This window comes from Euprymna scolopes, chromosome 46 (genome assembly GCF_053919585.1).
Source record: "Euprymna scolopes isolate OS-2025 chromosome 46, ASM5391958v1, whole genome shotgun sequence".
In the NCBI taxonomy this organism is placed as follows: domain Eukaryota; kingdom Metazoa; phylum Mollusca; class Cephalopoda; order Sepiida; family Sepiolidae; genus Euprymna; species Euprymna scolopes.
Genome location: NC_136527.1, coordinates 205709997 through 205732143, shown reverse-complemented (window position 1 = coordinate 205732143; position 22147 = coordinate 205709997). Strand labels below are relative to the sequence as shown.

General features: G+C 29.4%; 1 long non-coding RNA gene across 1 annotated transcript; it reads left to right on the top strand.

Moving 5' to 3' along the window:
* The first annotated feature begins 3949 nt into the window (after positions 1-3949).
* Positions 3950-20704, top strand: LOC145270974 (uncharacterized). Its single transcript, XR_013865639.1, has 2 exons — positions 3950-4222; positions 16542-20704. It is a non-coding gene; the product is annotated as an uncharacterized LOC145270974 (long non-coding RNA).
* The last annotated feature ends 1443 nt before the right edge of the window (positions 20705-22147 follow it).

Genomic DNA, 22147 nt, shown 5'->3' with positions numbered 1-22147 from the left:
CTTGCCATGGAAATAAGGATAAAACAACGACAGGCTCGCAATGTCCCTTCTGTGAGATATAGGTTGCAGGGAAGAGAAAAGGGCATCCCCCACTAGGCTACGAAGTCTATTTTGTACTCTGTCAAGGAAGAATAGACTATTTTTCGCAGCTTCTGCTCAGATATGGCAGCAGTACTCCATCCTTGAACGTATTTGGCTTTTATATAGATAGAAAATTGCATCAGGAGTGAGATATCTACTGGAGCGGTAAAAGTATCTCATCATTTTCCAGCGACCCTGGCAACAGATTTAATGTACGTGTTCCATTTCAGATCAGGAGTAAAGGTCAAACCCAGGCGCTTATCAAAACATGGAGCCTTCCCAAGACGAGGGCATCCATTTCAATTGATGCCAGATGAGATCAGAGCGTTGATGATGTAAAGATAGAAGCTTGGTTTTAGATGCATTAAAAGTGACCAGCCACCTCTTCCTTACGTTTTATATATTTATATATTTTAAGTAATATTTCTTATGAGGGTATTTGTAATAAGGCGCTTTATATATTTTTAGTGATATTTCAGGTGTGAAAATTTGATTAAGGCGCGTTATATATTTTAAGTGATATTTCCAATGTGAGAATTTGATTAAACGCTTCATATATTTTCACTAAAACTTATTTCTAAACATCCAAGACTGATATAATCTTCTTGAACCTTGTTTCATAATCCGCCAGATAGCATCCTAGGTCTTCAAAAGATGGCAGTTATTTTAAGTGAGATTTCTTTTATTATGGCGGTTGATTAATTCTCCCCGAACCTTATCTCTCATCATTCGAGACTGATGTACTTTTTGGACCATTATGGTTCATCATTTGACTCGTTATATACTCTTTAACTACGAAGTATTTACAGCCAGCATTCTCTCTTAGGTATTCAAAGGAACAGGTGGTTCTCTTGGTTTTGTTGGAAGTTTTAGCTCAGGTTGTTTACATCTTCTCACTTATTGACCAGCAGATTCATTGTTACACAATATGTTGTATTTAAAACCTTGAAAATCTTAGATTATTACATAGTTGGCAGTTTTAGTGCAGTTGTTAATACTTTCTCATGTATTGATTAGCATATGGAACCAATATATTTTCTGTAGCAAATTCATTATGTTTATATTACTTTCACACTATGTTAATATTGTTAATTTCCAGTAAAGTGTTGTAAAAGTTAAAAATTGACAAAGCCATATTTTGGGGAAACATGCATAATCTTTTACTAAGTCTGGTAAATTCAAACAAAGAAAAAAGTCTATAATATTGAGACATAATGCCACAACAAGTCCACATAAATCTGCTGTGCCTCTACAATATATAAGTTTTCACTTTCCTAGTTGCATACTTCATCTATGAACCATTCTTGTCTACATCGTCTATTATAAAATAACCAACAGTATGAAGCAGGAAGTGTTTTGGCATCAAGAATCGGTTGCTGATTAAAAAGAAAATCACTGTGCGTTGTAAGAAGCTGCGGAGAAATCTAAGCATTGCTTGGATTGATTACCAAAAGACATACTATACTGTACTATACACGTATCTACTACGATGCTTTGAATTACCATCAAGTAATAAACACTAATTGAACAAATAATATTTTACATAATGATAAATCTGCTAATTAATTCTCAGTTAAGAAATGTTCATTTGGAAATATTCGTGTTTTACTAGAGAATGTTCAATAAGCCTAGGCGATGGCAAGAGATAGTGTTATGTAGCAGTGTGTACATATATCAGTGTGTGTATGTATATATCGTGTGTACATGTATCAGTGTGTGTGTGTGTATACCGTGTGTACATATATCAGTGTGTGTATGTATATATCGTGTGTACATGTATTAGTGTGTGTGTGTATACTGTGTGTACATATATCAGTGTGTGTATACCGTGTTAACATATATCAGTGTGTGTGTATATACCGAGTGTACATATATCAGTGTGTGTATATACCGTGTGTACATATATCAGTGTGTGTATATACCGTGTGTACATATATCAGTGTGTGTGTATATATATATATACTGTGTGTACATATATCAGTGTGTGTGTGTGTATCGTGTGTGCATATATCAGTGTGTGTTTGTATATACCGTATGTACATATATCAGTGTGTGTGCATATCTATGTACATCAGTGTGTGTGTGTGTTTGTGTGTGTATATACTGTGTGTACATATATCAGCGTGTGTGTATATACCGTGTGTACATATATCAGTGCGTGTGCATATACCGTGTGTATATCTCAGAGTGTATATCGGGATGAGAGATAACGGGGGAAACATTTTTAACGGGAATGACATTTATATTCTGGGAGAAACATTTATAACTGATGCTGAGAGACATTTATAACTAATGCTGAGAAACATATAAACTGGGGGAGAATTTAAAATTAAATAAAAACTAACTACACTTTTTTTTAAAGATTTCTAAATTTGATTTTTTTAGCTTTGTAAATATGGATTTAAATTGTATTTTTTGTTAATCCTACTTTGTAAAATGTATTTCTCAAATTATTTCACTTTAAAACCATTTAAAAAAAAGGAATACAATAATATCGAGATTAATATAGCAGAAAAATGCCTTAGGCAAGGCAAGTACCGCCCAGCCCTTGAAATTTTCAAATGCATTTCTATAATTAAATGGAATTTTAATTAGATATTGAGATAAATTTTAAATTTAAAAGGTTAATTTTAAAATAAATATTAGAGTTAATATTTAAAAAAAATGAAATTAGACTTTAAACTTAATAAGGCGCATCCGATAAATATGGGTGGGGGTGGGGGTGTATTTCACAAAACGAGAGTTAAACGTGAACTCCTTATGTATATATATATATATATATATATATATATATATATATATATATATATATATATATATATATATATATATATATATGTTTCCACTTCTCGTTATAAAACAGATGAGTATTGGTTGGAGAGACCTTGAACTAATCTAAGCTTTCTGTAAACACACACACACACACACACACACACACACACACACACACACACACACACACACACACAGCCAATATATATATATATATATATATATATATATATATATATATATATATATATATATATATATATTGATGTAATGGAATAACCTAACATCCCTCCATAAATGAAATGAACTAGAGATATATTGACCCTCTGACGTGACTGAGATAGAAGGAAAAAGACAGGAAGAGAATAAGACAAGATGTCGAGTAACTCTTCCCTTGTAAATAAACCCCTTTGTTTATTATTGTATTTTTATTTAAAGTAAGGATAGATAGAACAATCCATTCCAACCCGAATTGGAGAATTGTAATGTTTACTAGTAAAGGGACATAACTTTCAGAAGAGTTACCTTTCCCTTGCAATATATATATATATATATATATATATATATATATATATATATAAATTAAATAAACAAGTAGGGTCCAAGCAAATTACACGGCGATCTGAATGTTGTTAAATATCGATTTTTTTCTCATATTCACACCTTGGATGCGGGACATTTTACAACATTGCGTTTCTTCTCTATCAAAGGAAGGGGTAATACATGGGTGGGCGCAAAACATGACAAATAAAGCCAGATATAAACAGTGGGAATTTTGTAAGTCTGGAATTATAAGTTAAGGTCATCGTAAAGTTAACGGAATCAAATCTGATAAAAATAAGTCGCAATTTCATAATGTAATCATTGTTTTGTTTCTTGTTGGTTCAAATCTAATTTTTGTTATTTGATTGACTTCGCTATTTGTTCAATTCCTTCTTTTGAATTGTTTATGTGAAATATTCAGTTTTGCATTTTTTGATATTTGGATTATTTGGATTACTGTTCTCATCTTGGATGTAAACAGTAGTTCGACTAATCCAAATAATAATGAAATGTTCAATCTTTTACACGAGGAACAAAATAATGATTACACCGTTTTACGATGAACATAAGTTCTTTGTTCTGAAGCAGTTGATTTTTTCTTCTTATAATAATTTCACGTTTAAATCGTGTTTTTTGTCTTTTAATTTTGATTCTTTTATATTTTCATATATTTAATTGCTTAATGAATTGGACACACAAAACAAAATTTGTATCAATTTACTAAAGATCATATTAAGAAATCCTAACAAACAAACAAATTTTCTGCGTTGTTGGACACAAAAGAAAAACGTTTTTTTTTTTTCGTATTAAATTTCTGGAATGGAAGGTAAGTTTCTTTCTTTATTTTTTTTTTACTTGACAACAATATTATTCAACAACTTTAAAATAATCTTAAATATTAAAATAAGTTTATTTTTTATTGAAATCCAAGTTTGGGGCTAATTAATTTATGTTTTGTACAAACAAGGTGTTTGTTTTTTTTTTTTTTAATTTTAATTCAATATCTTACGACTTTACTTTACTAATTATCTTTGAAATAGACCCAGAAAACTTATACTTATCTTTTAAAGGATTTTTTACGATGAATTTATTTAACTTCAAAATTTAGCTGAATTGGGTAGCTCGCCGTGAGAACATTTTCATAACTTCTTTTTCACGTGTACAAATATTTTTTTTCCCTTTTGTAAATTAATCTTTCAAATACAATCATAAAGTAATCGGAAACCTACAAAAAATTATGATAAACCTGCTTTCAAAACTGTCCTCCATTTTCCGCATATTTTTGCCCGTACCTATATTCAATGTTTAAGGTTTGGGAATAATGGAATAAGGATGCTTTTATTACGTTTACATAAAATGATTCTTTTATTACGTTTACATAAAATGATTTTTTTTATTTCGTTTACATTAAATGATTCTTTTATTTCGTTTACATAAAATGATTCTTTTATTTCGTTTACATAAAATTATTATTTTATTACGTTTACATGAAATGATTCTTTTATTACGTTTACATAAAACGATTCTTTTATTACGTTTACATAAAATGATTCTTTTATTTCGTTTACATAAAATAATTCTTTTATTACGTTTACATAAAATGATTCTTTTATTTTGTTTACATAAAATTAGGCACCGCCAAAAATGGCCGCAAAATCAAGTTGTTGTTGTTTTTTAAAACGAAATTACATTTATTAAAATCCATTATTTCTGAGTAACTTTTTTTTTCCAGAAAGATAAAACCCTGAATTTTATCATATAGAAAACAGAATAATGTAAAACTTTTTCTACTATTTTTAATTCAATTTTAAATGTTAAATTTTCCCAAAAAGTTAACAATTGACATTTTTTGTCTTGCACAAAAAACGTACTTAAATATTTAAAAAAAAGGGTTTTTGAAATAATTAATTAATTTATTTATTGTCTAACTAAGATTTACGATGATTTTCTAAGAGAATATGCAAAAATATTATAATATAAGTACCTGAATTTCAAATAATTCCACTTATTCATATAGCTAACCAGATTTCGCGTCGATTTCGCGACTCTGTTTACGTTTGCGTCTGATCAGGAGAAAACTATGGAAGACCAAACAGGCCAAAAAAACTTATTTTTCAGTGACGAAAATTTCAATGTATTATTAAGCTGAGGCTGGCCAGTACCAGATGGGTGACCATTTGTATGCGTTTGCTTTTTAATGTGTATGTGTGTGGGGGCCAGGCTCCCCAAAATGGGGGGGGGGCAATTTAAAGCAGAATAAAAAAAAATTATTTCAGCGCGTTTGGTCCACCGTAGTCGAAAGGCGGCAAACGTTTTCAAACGGGATCGAAAAAAATGATGCTATTTTTAACACAAAGGGCACAATATTTATCGAATTTTTTTTTTTGGTATCGATTATTCAAAGCATGCTCTGTTTAATAATGGTCATGCATTATTCGGCTCGCTAAAAAAAAATTGTTAATTTATTTATCAAAAATTTTAAAATAGCTTTTTTCGTATAAATATTAAAAAAATTTTTTATTCGTTTTGCTTAACTTAAATTAATTATTTTACTTAACATATTCACCGAATTTCACACTTCAAAACTCAAAAGCGGGATAATTAAACACAATCGAAGTTCTGATATTCAGACGTCAAAATAAGGTATGCAAACAATTTTTTTTTTTTTTTTTTTTTTGGAATCTATAATTCTGTCCCTTACAACAACACAATATGTTGATTTCAGTTTCAGATGATTATTTTAAGCATATTTGTTCCCACTTCAAAACAAGGGGGGGGTTTTGTAAGCAAAAAAATATATATATATATATATCGTTTATGAAAAATAAGTACACTGTTATAAAGTTCATTCTTCTCCTAATAATCGCTGAAAATTTCGTATTGATCGGATAATTACCTGATTTTTGGTAGATTTTTAAAAAGACGGTCCGTCAAAAAGTACTGACCTGCCCCCCCAGTTTTGGCGGTGCCTACATAAAATGATTCTTTTATTTTGTTTACATAAAACGATTCTTTTATTACGTTTACATAAAATGATTCTTTTATTTCGTTTACATGAAATGATTCTTTTATTTCGTTTACATAAAATGATTCTTTTATTTCATTTGCATAAAATGATTCTTTTATTTCGTTTACATAAAATGATTCTTTTATTTCGTTTACATAAAATGATTCTTTTATTACGTTTACATAAAATGATTATTTTATCTCGTTTACATAAAATGATTCTTTTATTACGTTTACATAAAATGATTATTTTATTTCGTTTACATAAAATGATTCTTTTATTACGTTTACATAAAATGATTCTTTTATTTCGTTTACATAAAATGATTCTTTTATTTCGTTTACATAAAATGATTCTTTTATTTCGTTTACATAAAATGATTCTTTTATTACGTTTACATAAAATGATTCTTTTATTACGTTTACATAAAATGATTCTTTTATTTCGTTTACATGAAATGATTCTTTTATTTCGTTTACATAAAATTATTATTGTATTTCGTTTACATAAAATGATTCTTTTATTTCGTTTACATAAAATGATTAATTTATTTCGTTTACATAAAATGATTCTTTTATTTTGTTTACATAAAATGATTCTTTTATTTCGTTTACATAAAATGATTCTTTTATTTCGTTTACATAAAATGATTCTTTTATTACGTTTACATAAAACGTTTACATAAAATGATTCTTTTATTTCGTTTACATAAAATGATTCTTTTTATTACGTTTACATAAGATAAGCATATAATAGAAACTTAATAAAGAAAAAAATAATTGATAAATGTTTACAATCGAATTCAACATAGTTTTAATAAAAAAAATTAAATAAAATAAATTTTTTGTTTGCCATTACGTCTGAAAAGCCATTAAAAATATTCCGAAAAATAGAATGAAAAAAAAAATTAATACTGACGCCTTTGTTTCATAAATTCAAGTGAAAATGAGCACCCACCCCTTCCTAATCTTTTTAATAATAGATGATTCAATCTGATACTTGGATTTTTTTAATCAAAAATGAGTTTATTTATTTTTGTTATTTCTGAGAAAATAATAATGTTTACCATGAACAAAATAAGTTGATCCAAAGTTTGTCGAATTGTCAGACAACTGAGCACAAAATGTTTTTTTTTATATTTTTATTCTTTTTTAAAAATATTTTTACAAATACTTTTCTGTCAACATTTACCTAATATGTCACTAGAGAATTGTTTGAATTTTGATATTTTATTCAATATTTGGGATTTTCGAATAAAGATAATTTTATTTAAGTTTACATAAAATGATCCTTCATTTATTGGGCATCACTAATTAACAGAAACTTTATATAGAACAAAATAATTTGTAAATATTTACAATCACAACCAGTATAGTTTTTCGGGGTTTTTTTTAGAGATTTTTTTATTTGTTTCTTTTAGATGTAGTTTTATGTCAACAATTATCTATTATGTAGCTAAATCATAATGTTTATCATAAACACAATAATTTGATTCGATTTGGATTTCTAAGAGTACTAGGAGTCGGAGTCGGAATTTTTTTATCAAACTCCGACTCCTTAAGTCCAATAAATTTACTTTTTTATATGGGTCTCCTGTTTGGTTTTACCCGTTATTTTTTAATTATACAAAACACGGCACATAGGTCCCTGATAGTAGCCCCCTACATCAAAGTGCCAAAGTTGCAGGGATACTATGTAGGGAGTTGAGCAGCAAAGAGTGTGTTTACAGTAGGTGTATCAGAATTTTTGTAGGAATTTTTGACACCCCTAACACGAAACCCTGTATAAAATATTTAAAAAAAAACTCGTAGTTTCTCTTTTAAAAGTGGGTTGTTTATTTTCTTTATGGATTATACTTCAAAAATAAATTATTAAAGTTGTATAAAAAGTCATAGAAATATTTTTAATTTAAAAAAAACAGTAATGAAATCAATTGAATTTTACGAGTTCAGTATTTTTCAATTTTTAAACTTTAAAAATCTATCAAAATTTTTCTATTGATTCTATTTTTACGATATTTTCAGGATCAATTGAAATTTTATGCTCTTTCCAATAAACCGAATATAATATTTTAGACAAACGTTTTTTTTTAATTCACACTACTCCCATTTTGAAATGTCTATTAAAAAGTAAATAATTAATTTATTCACCAAAGTTTATATATATATCACAAATTGGAGATAAGATCAATAAATAATATATCCAAATTTAAAACAAAAAAGTAGTGTTTTTTAGAAATTTACCTGTAAAATCCGAAGTTTAAAACCCCTTTTTTAAACCACGTTGTTTTTTTTTATTAAATGAAACCTTGGTCCTTGCTCCTTTAATTGAAAAAAAAATAGGGGTTGAATTACATTTTTCGAGTAGTTATAACTTGGAAAGACAGGGGTCTAATTAATTCACGCCCCTATTTTGAAATGTCTATTAAAAAGTAAATAATTAATTTACTCATCAAAGTGTTATATATCACAAATTGAAGATAAAAGATCGATAAATAATATATTCAACTTTAAAACAAAAAAAGTGTTTTTTTAGAAATTGACCTTTGAAGTCCGAAGTTTAAAACCTTTTTTTTAACACGTTGTTTGTTTCTGTTTTTTAACTGAAACCTCGGTCCTTGCTCCTTTAATTAAGAAAACATTAGGCGTTTAATTACATTTTTCGAGTAGTTATAAGCTTGGAAAGACAAGGGTGGAATTATTCAATATTTTTCACAAAGTTTCTGACACACCTAGTCTAGAAGTTCTAGGGAAGAAACTATTAGAATAGAAGGTTTTCATACATCTAGGGATTTCTACTGTGTTGGGGTGGGACTTTGCTGCCTGTCGGGTTTGTCGGGGGTATTTTCATTAAGAGGGTTCAAGAGCTTGTAGTTCATCAGAACATATACCATTAAAATACTTGTAAAACAAGCGGATGGATGCAATATTTTGTTGATGGGACAGGGGATGAAGCTTAGATGACAGTTCAGGATCTATCAAGTTGGTGACTCTCTTTTGAACCCTGCCCAGGAGCGATAGACTAGTAGCTGATGCACCAGCCCAAATGTCACAACAATACGCCATACATGGGCGAATGTTAGCTTGGTAGAGGTATAGGATATTTTCAAGTGTAACTAACTTTCTAGCAAGGTAGAGAGAGCCCACATTTGCAGCAGTCTTGGCAATGATCTCGATGTATCTATTCCAACTCATGTTCTCTGCCTTGGCAGAGTTAAAAGTAGACTTCATAGTCTAGTGGGTGATGCCATTTTCTCTTCCCTGCAAACTCTTTCTCACAGCCTGTCTCTGCTTTATCATTATTTTCATGGTACATGCTCGTCTGAGCTTCAGTCTATAGCCCCCTCGCCAAACTTTCACGAGAAACACTCGTCTAGTTGAAAAAAATTATCAATAATTTCCCCCACACTTTTTCTGTGCCTGAACATAAACATAGATTCCATGAACAAAGTTTCTTCCTTAGAATGCACACCTCTTCCATTTGCCTCTTTGCCAGTTGACTATAATATCGTCATTTTCAAGTCCTACCTAAGCATGTTCTTAATGAGCCGTTTCCTTTAAGTAATCGAATTTTTCAAATTTCCATTTACAATTAAGACGACAGTGTTCCATTGACCACTGTATGCTTATTAACCCTTATTCTCGAGTGGCATCTGGGCCTTGATAAATGCGGACTCTTTTGTAAAATAACATAAGTCAAACGTAGGTATATAAAATTTCAAACATAAAATTTTCACTGACAAAAAAATATAATAATTTAAAACTTTTCTTAAACTTGAAAAAATATATTAATTATTGTGTAAAACCACTTTTGAAAAATATAATAATTAAAACCTTTTCTTAAACTTGAAAAAATATATTAATTATTGTGTAAATAAAACTTAAAAAATATGATAATTTAAAACTTTTCTTAAACTTGAAAAAATATATTAATTATTGTGTAAAAACAACTTTTGAAAAATATAATAATTAAAAACTTTTCTTTAATTTGAAAAAAATATATTAATTATTGTGTAAAAAAAACTTTTAAAAAATACCAACTCTTACAAACTCTTAAAAGCTGGGGTCACAAATTTAAATCCAAAAGGTTTCAGCACTTTGTAAGAATATATTCTGTGGAGATCATAAAATTCTATAAAGTCTCTCCTGTGAACAACTTGTGCTGTAGTTCTAATTAAATAACTTCATACCTATTAAGTCTGCATCTTATAAACCACACACAAAATGGATAGTGCCAGCTCAGAAATGTTAGGTAAGCCTATCTAATCCAATGCTCACCTAACAATGAAGTACAACCGCACAATATATATATTGTCTGATTATTATGTGAAGATGAATCACTATTGATACAACACATAAACATTTTAAGGCCAATCGATTTGGCAGGTGAGTTGTTACACACTCCGTACACATAATACAATTAAATGTCCGGGTAAAGTTTGCTATACAAACAGTAAAGATGATATTTAATGACAATATGGATACTCAATACTAATGATAATCATATGAAATCCTATTTAATTCAATACAACAAACTCAATAATGATAATCATATAAAATTTTACTTAATTCAATAAAAGCTCAATAGTAATGATAATTATAGGAAATAATATTTAATTAAATATAACAAACTCAATAATAATAATAATATCAAAACACAAACCATGGCCGACAATTAATTTTGTGCTCGTTTGACTTGTTGATCTAGTGTTACTTTTCATCAATTCTCTGTTTAGGTAACTCATTATAATACATCATCATATTCCAGTACCTTTCTATTCAAAGCTGTAAACTTATATGAGTTTTTTTTGTTTCTCCCTTTCAATTTTGACTTAACAATGACAGAAAAAAAGTTCATGAAAACATTTGTAATTCTCTCCCTGTTCCCTGTTTTCCTGACTATATAGACATGCTAAACTTAAATGTGATGTAAACAGACATATCACATCACAACTTACAGGGAAAACCTCTGCTGATATGGCCCATAATCCATAGTATCTCATTATGTTTCAGTTGCAATGTGTGTTGTTTTTGAAACGCCAATAAGGATACTTTTTCAGTATATTTTGTTTATTAAATTTTTACATGAATTTGTAGAATAGTTAACGACACTTGGCTCTTATTCTCCCTCAACAAACACAAGAAAACTGAAACCGATACAACTTCCTCTCTACCACAATAAATTGTAACCATATTGTTTATCATGTTAAATGCGTAAAATATAAACGACATGCAAAATTTGTCTTACTAATATTTAAATATAAAACATTAAATTCGCTTAATATAAAGGTCTATGATTGCAAATTATTTTAACGTTTAGATGAATAAAAAAATGAACAAATATTTTAAGATAAAACATTTCAATCCAATTTTAAATTTGTTTCGTCTCAAACAATAGAAGCCTTACAATCAACAAAGGAGAATGGTTGGATTTTGATGTTTGTCCGATTGGTCGAGAGTAGGTATGTTTGTGCAGAGCGTATATTTGAGACTCTCTTACTATGTGAATTGTGTATTAAAAATATTTTGTTTTAATCAATAGTTAAAGATTAAATATAAACTTGCTGATGAGATATATATTGTCTGATTATTATGTGAATATGAATTAGTATTGATACAACACACAAACGTTTTTAGGCCAATCGATTGGCAGGTGAGTTGTTACACATTCCTTACACATAATACAATTTAATGTCCGGGTAAAGTCTGCTATACAAACAGTAAAGATGATATTTAATGACAATATGGATACTATGGGTTCGTTGAATTAGCATATCTTTCAATATAGCACTTAAAAACTTTCGATGTTAAAGGGAGAAACACTTTAAAGTCGTTAACAAATGATAGTCATATGAAATCATATTTAATTTAATAAAAATCTCAATAATAATGAAAATCATATGAAATAATATTTAATTCTATAAAAAACTCAATATTACTGATAATCATATGAAATATTTAATTCAATAAGAAACTCAAAGATAATGATAATACTAAGAAATCATATTGAATTCAATAAAAAAAATCAATAATAATGAAAACTATGTGAAATCATATTTAATTCAATAAAAAACTCAATAATAATGAAATAATATAATCAAATGAAATAATATTTAATTCAATAAAAAACTCAAAAATCATGAAAATCATAATTCAATAAAAACTCAATAATAATGATGATCATATAAAATAATATGTAATTAAACAAAAAAACTCATTAATAAAAATAATCATATGAAATAATATTTAATACAATAAAAACTCAATAATAATGATAATCATATGAAATATTTTATTCAATAAAAACTCAATAATAATGATAACTATATGAAATAATATTTAATTCAATAAAACTCAATAATAATGATAATCATATGAAATAATATTTAATTAAATAAAAAAATCAATAATTATCATGATCATATGAAATAATATTTAATTCAATAAAAACTCAATAATATTATAATCATGAAATAATATTTTATTCAATAAAAAACTCAATTTAATGATGATCATATGAAATATTTAATTCAATAAAAAACTCAATAATAATGATAATCATATGAAATCTTATTTATACAATAATAATGATAATCATATATCTTATTTTATTCAATAAAAACCCCTATAATAATGATAATCATATGAAATAATATTTAATTCAATAAACAACTCAATAATAATGATAATCATAAAAACTCAATAATAATGATAATCATATGAAATACTATTTAATTCAATGAAAACCTCAATTATAATGATAATCCTATGAAATAATATTTAATTAAAAAAAACAAATAATAATGATTAGCATATGACATCTTATTTTATTCAATAAAAAAACTCAATAATAATCATAATCATATGAAATAATATTTTATTCTATAAAAAACTCAATAATAATGATAATCATATGAAATCTTATTTATTCAAAAATAATGATAATCATATGAATGTATGAATGGTGTTCAATAATAATGATAATCATATGAAATAATATTTTATTCAACAAAAAAATCAATAATAATGACAAGTTTCTGCTCGTTTGACTTGTTTATCTAGTGTTAATTAATTCACTGTTCAGGTACCTCGTTATAATACATCATATTATTCCAGTACCTTTCACTTCAAAGCTGTAGACGTGGAGCTCTACTCTGTCCGTTTTTATTGCCTATAACAATTCACTATAAAATCTCTTAAAACTATATTCCTTAAAAATAGGAAACAGAATTAACTTTCTAAACATAAAACCATTTTCATAGATTTATTATTAAATGTGCTGATCTTACATGTGATTATGTTTTAAAAAATATGTTAAGCTGAATTAGAGATGAACAAATATTTTTCTTCATTGGTTTGGAATAATAGGATTGACACATTGAGAAATACACGAGAAGAAATAGAAAATGTAATTGTCCCAAGCAAGGAAAATATTAATCTATATGTGGTAGTTGTATTGTTATAAAATGTTTAGTAAAAAATCAAAATAATATAATTAGGTTAAGTGTTTGTTATATGTTAATAATAATTTAAATATTTAGTCTTACTAATATTTAAATATAAAACATTAAACTCACTTATAAGTTAAACGTCTATGATTCCAAATAATTTTAACGTTCAGATGAATTAAGAATGGACAAATATTTTAAAATAAAACAATTCAACCCCATTTTTAAACTTTTTTTCTCAAATAATAGAAGTCTTACAAGCATCAACAAAGGAGAATGGTTGGATTTTGATGTTTGTCTGATTGGTCGGGAGTAAGTATGTTGGTGCAGAGCGTATACCTGAAACTTTTTTAGAAGTCTAAGACAAATATGGTCTTGGTAGTTGCACGAAGCCATATTTGGCTAGAATACATATGGTAATCTTAGCTTTGTTTACGTATAGAATACTCTTATGTAATTTTCTAGCAAGTTTTAAGCAGGCTTTGTAACATCCTTACTATGTAAATTGTGTATTAACAGATTATTAAATAACAATTTTGTTTTAACCAATAGTTAAAATGACGTTAAATGGGCTGGTAAGTCCAGCTAGAATTCGTCACATAAAGATTAAATATTAACTCACTGATAAGTTAAACACGTAGTAACAACAATTTCTATGTTCAGATGAATTAGCGATAAACGGATATCCTTAAACAATCTATAAATGTTAATAATATGCTTTAAATTTGATAAATATATATACGGAAAACAAAAAATAACTAATAAAAAATAAATGTACAGATTTTAATGTAGGTTTTCGAACCGAATTAGTAACGTTTTCGGCATTAAATAAATCCTTTATAAGAAATAGTCGATAATTTTGATAAATTTACATATTTTATATACAGTATATGCATGTGCTTTAGGAAGGCAGAAATAAACCTAGATATATTTCTCTCATTATAACAATGAAAAATATTACATCAAGATTGTCACACACACATGCGCACATGCATATTTTCCTTAAAACAATATACGTTTATAATGTATTTATTCAATAAACATATCTTAAAATGCAACGGTTTATTTAACTCAATGAAAATGATTTACACTTTCAGAGCATATGTAACTTTATTAAGCATTTAATTCACATTCATATTGTTTAAATTACTGCGTCTTACACGTGTTTCATTGCATAAACCAATCAAATTATCAGACATTTTTATCAGTTCATCAAAGAAGAAACTGTTCACTTTTTCTTGGTTCAAAAAGGAAATATATTTTAAAAGCTGCTTAGAAACGTTTAACAGACATAAAAATCCAAAATCCAGTAAAAAAAGTAAATGAAACGTAACTTCAAAGCGAAATAAAAAGGTTTAAAAGACAGTAAGACTTGTTATATATAAAACATTAAAGACAGTAAGACTTGTTATATATAAAACATTAAAGACAGTAAAACTTGTTATATATAAAACATTAAAGACAGTAAGACTTGTTATATATAAAACATTAAAGACAGTAAGACTTGTTATATATAAAACATTAAAGACAGTAAGACTTGTTATATATAAAACATTAAAGACAGTAAGACATGTTATATATAAAACATTAAAGACATACTGATATGCAGAAGAAAGACGTTTAGTTCGTAGAGCATGAATTGAATAGACTCATTTTACAGGCCATATTTAAATTTATACTAAACTTTCAACATTAATACATTTTAATAATTTATACTATCAGAAGGTGAAAATAATCAGAATAAAAAATCATAAAGAAACAAAAAATATATGAATAACAAAAATATGCTAAAAAAGTTGAATTAAATAATTTCTTAAATTGCAATACAAAAATACTTATTTTAATAAAAATTAAAAAAGTAACTACTAAGAATATCAGTTCTGTAATGGAGGTAAGGTAACCAATTTACAGCTTCGAGAGCTTTTTAAGGTATATTAATATGTATTATCAGACGTTAATTAAAAAATAAAACTGCACTAATCGATTATTAAAATAAATAAATAAAACTGCACTAATCGATTATTAAAACGGTTTATATCAGTGGGATAATAAAATATAGGAATTATAGTAATGCATTCACAAGCGTTCGATAAAATAATTCGTTGAATGAAAAACTGTTGATTTCTAAAAAAAGTACAAAAAATAAGAACCTAATTCTGTTGCATTAAATTATTATGAATATTAATAAATATGTAATGTTATGAAAATATTCAGTTTAATATCAAACACATTAGAAATAAGCGGTTATATTTCCACACATATGACTTAAAACGAAAGCTATTTTAAAAGACCATATTAGTATCCATTGCTAAGTAACTAGATTATATATTGATTTGTATTATTAACTTTAATTTAATGAGTATTTAAATTCAATTTTCCTGTAATATAAACTTATAATATTTCTATTGTTTGCAATATATTTTTATTATTATCAGTAGCAACTATGGTAGTTGTATGGGTACTGTTCCTACAATTCTTACTATTATTGTTTATTTTACTTTATTAATTGCATAATTCATTTATCTATTACAAAATACTATGAATAGTATTAAATATTACAACAATATGAATGTGAATTAAGAGTTTTTGTGATTTGGAAATGTTTTATAAGGTTATGTTTCTTGTTTTGTTGGTACGATTAAAATAAACAATGATATTAAAATATTTAATTTAATTTGTTTTTACTTACAGATGTTCCTGCTTGAACGTTTTAATGGATATTAAAGGATCACCTTACTCCTTAAAGAGTATTCTTTACACAATTATATCTTTACGTAGCTGTCAACAGAAAACGTCTGCACACAACTTTATTAGAAAGATATGTGTGAAGAGTTATTTTATCTGGATTGTTTAGCAAATAGTGATAAGAACATCACACATAATTCAATTTGTGAAATTTTTGTTTAATGTTTTAATAAATCATAAGATATCGAATTTAACATTTCAGAAGAATCTCCTAATTTACAAAATAGAATATTTTAACTTTTACACAACGACATATATCTTATCAAATAAAGTAAGTGATACAAATTGAAATTTCTTTAGTATAAAATCTAACTTGCATCAACAACTCAGATTAAAATGTTGTTTATAACTTGGAAGTTATAATCTTGCACCAGGAGCAATTTATGTTTAAATATGAATATACATATGAAGGGAAAGCCACATTCTTGTAAAGTGTGTGGATATTCGTTTACTCAAAAATCAAATTTAGTGACACATATGAGAACTCACACTGGGGAAAAGCCACATTCTTGTGAAGTGTGTGGATATTCCTTTACTAATAAATCACATTTAGTAAGACATATGAGAACTCACACCGGAGAAAAACCGCATTCTTGTAAAGTGTGTGGATATTCTTTTACTGAAAAATCGAAATTAGTGATACACATGAGAACTCACACTGGGGAAAACCCACATTCTTGTAAAGTATGTGGATATTCGTTTACTCAAAAATCAAATTTAGTGAGGCATATGAGAACTCACACTGGGGAAAAGCCACATTCTTGTAGAGTGTGTGCATATTCTTTTTCTCAAAAATCAACATTCGTTAGACATATGAGAACACACACTGGGGAAAAACCACATTCTTGTGAAGTGTGTGGTTATTCGTCTATTCAAAAATCAACATTAGTTACACATATGAGAACACACACTGGGGAAAAGCCACATTCTTGTGAAGTGTGTGGATATTCGTCTATTCAAAAATCAAAATTAGTGAGACATATGAGAACTCACACTGGGGAAAAGCCACATTCTTGTAAAGTGTGTGGACATTCTTTTACTGAAAAATCAAACGTAGTGAAGCATATGAAAACTCATACTGGGGAAAAGCCACATTCTTGTGAAGTGTGTGGATATTCGTCTATTCAAAAATCAGATTTACTGAGACATATGGGAACTCACACTGTGAAAATAGCAAATAGCAGCCATAAAGGGAACAGCATCTATTCTTAAAAGAGCCCTCAGATATAAATTTAAATCATAGCAGAATCAATTGTTAGCTCCAGGAGGGAGTCCCTTGATCTCTTAATACTTACTGAAGTAAAATAAATAAAAAAAAGGGAAAAACCACATTCTTGTAAAGTGTGTGGATATTCTTTTACTGAAAAATCAAAATTAGTGAGACATATGAAAACTCACACTGGGGAAAAGCCACATTCTTGTAAAGTGTGTGGATATTCGTTTACTGAAAAATCAGATTTACTGAGTCATATGAGAACTCACACTGGGGAAAAGCCACATATTTGTGAAGTGTGTGGATATTTTTTTACTGAAAAATCAACATTGGTGTTGGTATTCTGATATCAAGTTGCAAAGTTCTTCTAGGGGACGGCTACTATACAGCGAGACATGATGGAGTATGCAAGTGCCTCCACTGGATCATCTGTAAAAAATTAAACATCCTGTGTAGCAGCAAGTCCTGGGGAACACCAACCTGAAAAAACAGTTGGAAATGATTTATATACCATACATTACGACCATGTAATCCCTACAGCCACCTACCTTGAAAATGCTGCTGTGAAACCTGACATAGTTATATGGAATAAGTCAGAGAGAGTTGCAATCTTGATTGAAGTGAGTGTTCCTAATGATGGCGGTCTTAACAGAGCTGAAAGAGAGAAACAGACCAAATACCAAGATCTCATGTATGATATGAAAAGAAACTGGAACCTAAGGGGATATCGATCATACCAGTTATCATAGGTGCCACAGGACTTATGAAGAAGAACCTGAAGTCCTACCTAACTAATATTCCTGGTGAACCAAGTGCAAAAGAGATTCAGACAATCGCACTTAAGGGAACAGCGAGGATACTAAAACGAGCTCTCGGTTGGTTTTAATAAAAAAGCGGGGCAATGTTGGCAGCTGGTTTGGCTGCCCCATACCCGACATTACAATCTTCAAAGGAAGAAAAATAAAAAATAAAAATTAAAAAAAAGGGAAAACCACATTCCTGTGAAGTGTGTGGATATTCCTTTACTAATAGATCAAATTTAGTTAGATATATGAGAACTCACACCGGAGATGAGCCTTACAAGTACCTTGCCATTGAGGAAAACGAGAACATACAACATGCCAAGATGAGGGAGAAGATTAGTAAAGAATATGTACGCCGGGTGAGGAAAATATGCAAAACCCAGCTCACCAATAAAAATAAAATTACTGCCATAAACCAGCTTGCTATGCCAGTAATAACATACAGCTTTGGTATCATTGACTGGCCACAAAAATACATCAACCGGCTAGATGTAAAGACACGGAAGCTACTAACGCTTCATAAAATAATATATAGAAATCAGTGTCTACCAAGGCTGTATGTGCCCAGGGGAGAAGGAGGTCTGGGACTCTCAGAGATTAATCATCAACATAGGGCAACTATTGTGAGCACCGGTCAGTATCTGAGAAGCTCCCAGAATGACACCCTCTCAATAGTATATGAACATCAGGAGACAAGAGCCAGCAGAACAACATCAGTCACCCAGCTGACCAAACATTTTGGTAAGAGTTGTCTCTCAGATGAGGACGAAACACCAAACAAGTGTGCCACAGAAATAGCAAGAAAGAGCCGTCAGAAATATACCGAGACCTTTCAACAGATGAACCTTAAATAATGGGAACAACATCAGCGTGCAAAGTATTTTCTGGGGGAACTTTCTCGGGAATACATAGATAAAGAAGGTTCTTTGGACTGGCTCAAAAGAGGATCCCTCCACCACGATCAGGAAAGGGTCATAATCGCGTCCCAAGACCAGGGATTGATGACCAATGCATTCAAGAAGATGGCAGGGATCAGTAATGACAATAAATGCAGATTCTGCCACACAGAATTGGAAAGTATTGGTCATCTGATATCAAGTTGCAAAGTTCTTCTAGGGGACGGCTACTATACAGCGAGACATGATGGAGTATGCAAGTACCTCCACTGGATCATCTGTAAAAAATTAAACATCCAGTGTAGCAGCAAGTCCTGGGAACACCAACCTGAAAAAACAGTTGGTAATGATTTATATACCATACATTACGACCATGTAATCCCTACAGCCACCTACCTTGAAAATGCTGCTGTGAAACCTGACATAGTTATATGGAATAAGTCAGAGAGAGTTGCAACCTTGATTGAAGTGAGTGTTCCTAATGATGGCGGTCTTAACAGAGCTGAAAGAGAGAAACAGACCAAATACCAAGGTCTCATGTATGATATGAAAAGAAACTGGAACCTAAGGGGATATCGATCATACCAGTTATCATAGGTGCCACAGGACTTATGAAGAAGAACCTGAAGTCCTACCTAACTAATATTCCTGGTGAACCAAGTGCAAAAGAGATTCAGACAATTGCACTTAAGGGAACAGCGAGGACACTAAAAAGAGCTCTAGGTTGGTTTCAATAAAAAAGAGGGCAATGTTGGCAGCTGGTTTGGCTGCCCCATACCCAGCATTACAATCTTCAAAGGAAGAAAAATAAAAAAAAAGAGAAAAACCACATTCTTGTAAAGTGTGTGGATATTCTTGTTCTCAAAAATCAACCTTAGTTAAACATATGAGAACTCACACAAGGGAAAAGCCACATTCTTGTAAAGTGTGTGGATATTCTTGTTCTAAAAAATCAACCTAAGTTAAACATATGAGAACTCACACAAGGGAAAAGCCACATTCTTGTAAAGTGTGTGGATATTCTTGTTCTCAAAAATCAAATTTAGTGAGTCATACTAGAACTCATACTGGGGGGAATTGAATGCGTACTAGACACCAACCTCGGGTTTCAGTCTCTTGGTATAGGGGTCTACCATGAACTCTGGTATGGAGAAACTGTCAATTGTCATTTATGTAAACCTTGATCATATATTAAAATTTAAATGAAAATTAAAAAAATAAAACTAAATCAATAAACTGGCAGGACGTCGTCCAAAATAAAGAAAAATCCCTTTAGCTTTGCTATTTACTGGGTTATATGAGAAAAATAACGGTGCACCTTCTTCTAGTGATGTTTCCACAAGTAACAACACTAAGCTGGACACTCCACCAGACAAGTCAAATTCTAGTCCTGAAATCCGGCAAGATAAAACAAAGACTACTAGGAAAAGACACTATAACCAAGTAAGTGATCTATTGAGGAGACGAAAATTATTTTTCATTGTTTCGCATATTCAAGGTATGAAAAATGGAGGAGGAAGAAACGGTATTTGAGGTTCAATTAAAAACTTATCCCTTGACAAAAGAAAAAACATTACTAAATACAAGTAAGAACATACTTTCAATTATATCTAAAATACATAAATATCTCCAAAAATATGTTAGAGAGTACATTAAGAAAGATTTTAGTGAAGCAACGATTGATTTCACCAAATTTAACACTGCTGAAATTGCCCAAAGCCAGTGGAATAGGGAGAAAGATTGGACAGTGATTTGGTCAATGGAATACGCAAATATAAAATATCAAAAATTCGCAGAAAGTTGTAAGCAAGCTTTGAGAAGGAAAAGTTAACATGTCAGAAGTCTAATTCTTTGAGGAACAATGTCTGTCCTGTTTAGCAAATGTTCCAACTAAAAAAATATCCATGAAATGGCTAAAAACGTCATTTGTCAAATCAGCAATACACTCGAATCTCGTCGATGGGGTTTGCATCTTATAAGAATGTGAAGTTTGCATGAATAAGAATGCAGCGGTAAAGCAATAACGTTATCGAGTATTAATTAGGGAAAAGGAGGACGATAATAAAATTCGAGATTTAAAAAGACGAATGAAAATCGGGAAACCGTCCAACATGGAACAAAAAACTTTATAGTAGACGAAGTCGTATATTATTTGTTTGTTCTTTGGTCGTAATTTTTTGTTGATTATATTAATCTGATTACGGAATAAAAACTCATGACGGTAAATAGCATTTCGGTAAATAACTTAGATGTAAGTTGTCTCCTATTTGCGTCATTATCAGAGCAAATTGATAGCGTTAAATAGTCATTCCATACTGAGAACCGTCATTCGTGTGTGCATGTATATTTCAGAGTGTTTATATATATTATTCGTGTCTATATTGGCGGGGGCATAGAGAACGAAAGAGTGTATATTATAGACAAGTTTATTCTTCATCCGGATGAGATGATGCCAGAAACTCAAGCTTTTATGGCTACATGGTCTCATTTTCCCTCCTTCGCCTCCAACGGACATCAGCTCCCAGTCTGACGGACTCCTCTGGTCGATCTTGCCTGCTCTCTCCTAACCTGTCTTTCAACTGACTCGAACACATCTCAATATATTGGGAATTCCATTTTCCGGCATCAGTGTGGTTTCTT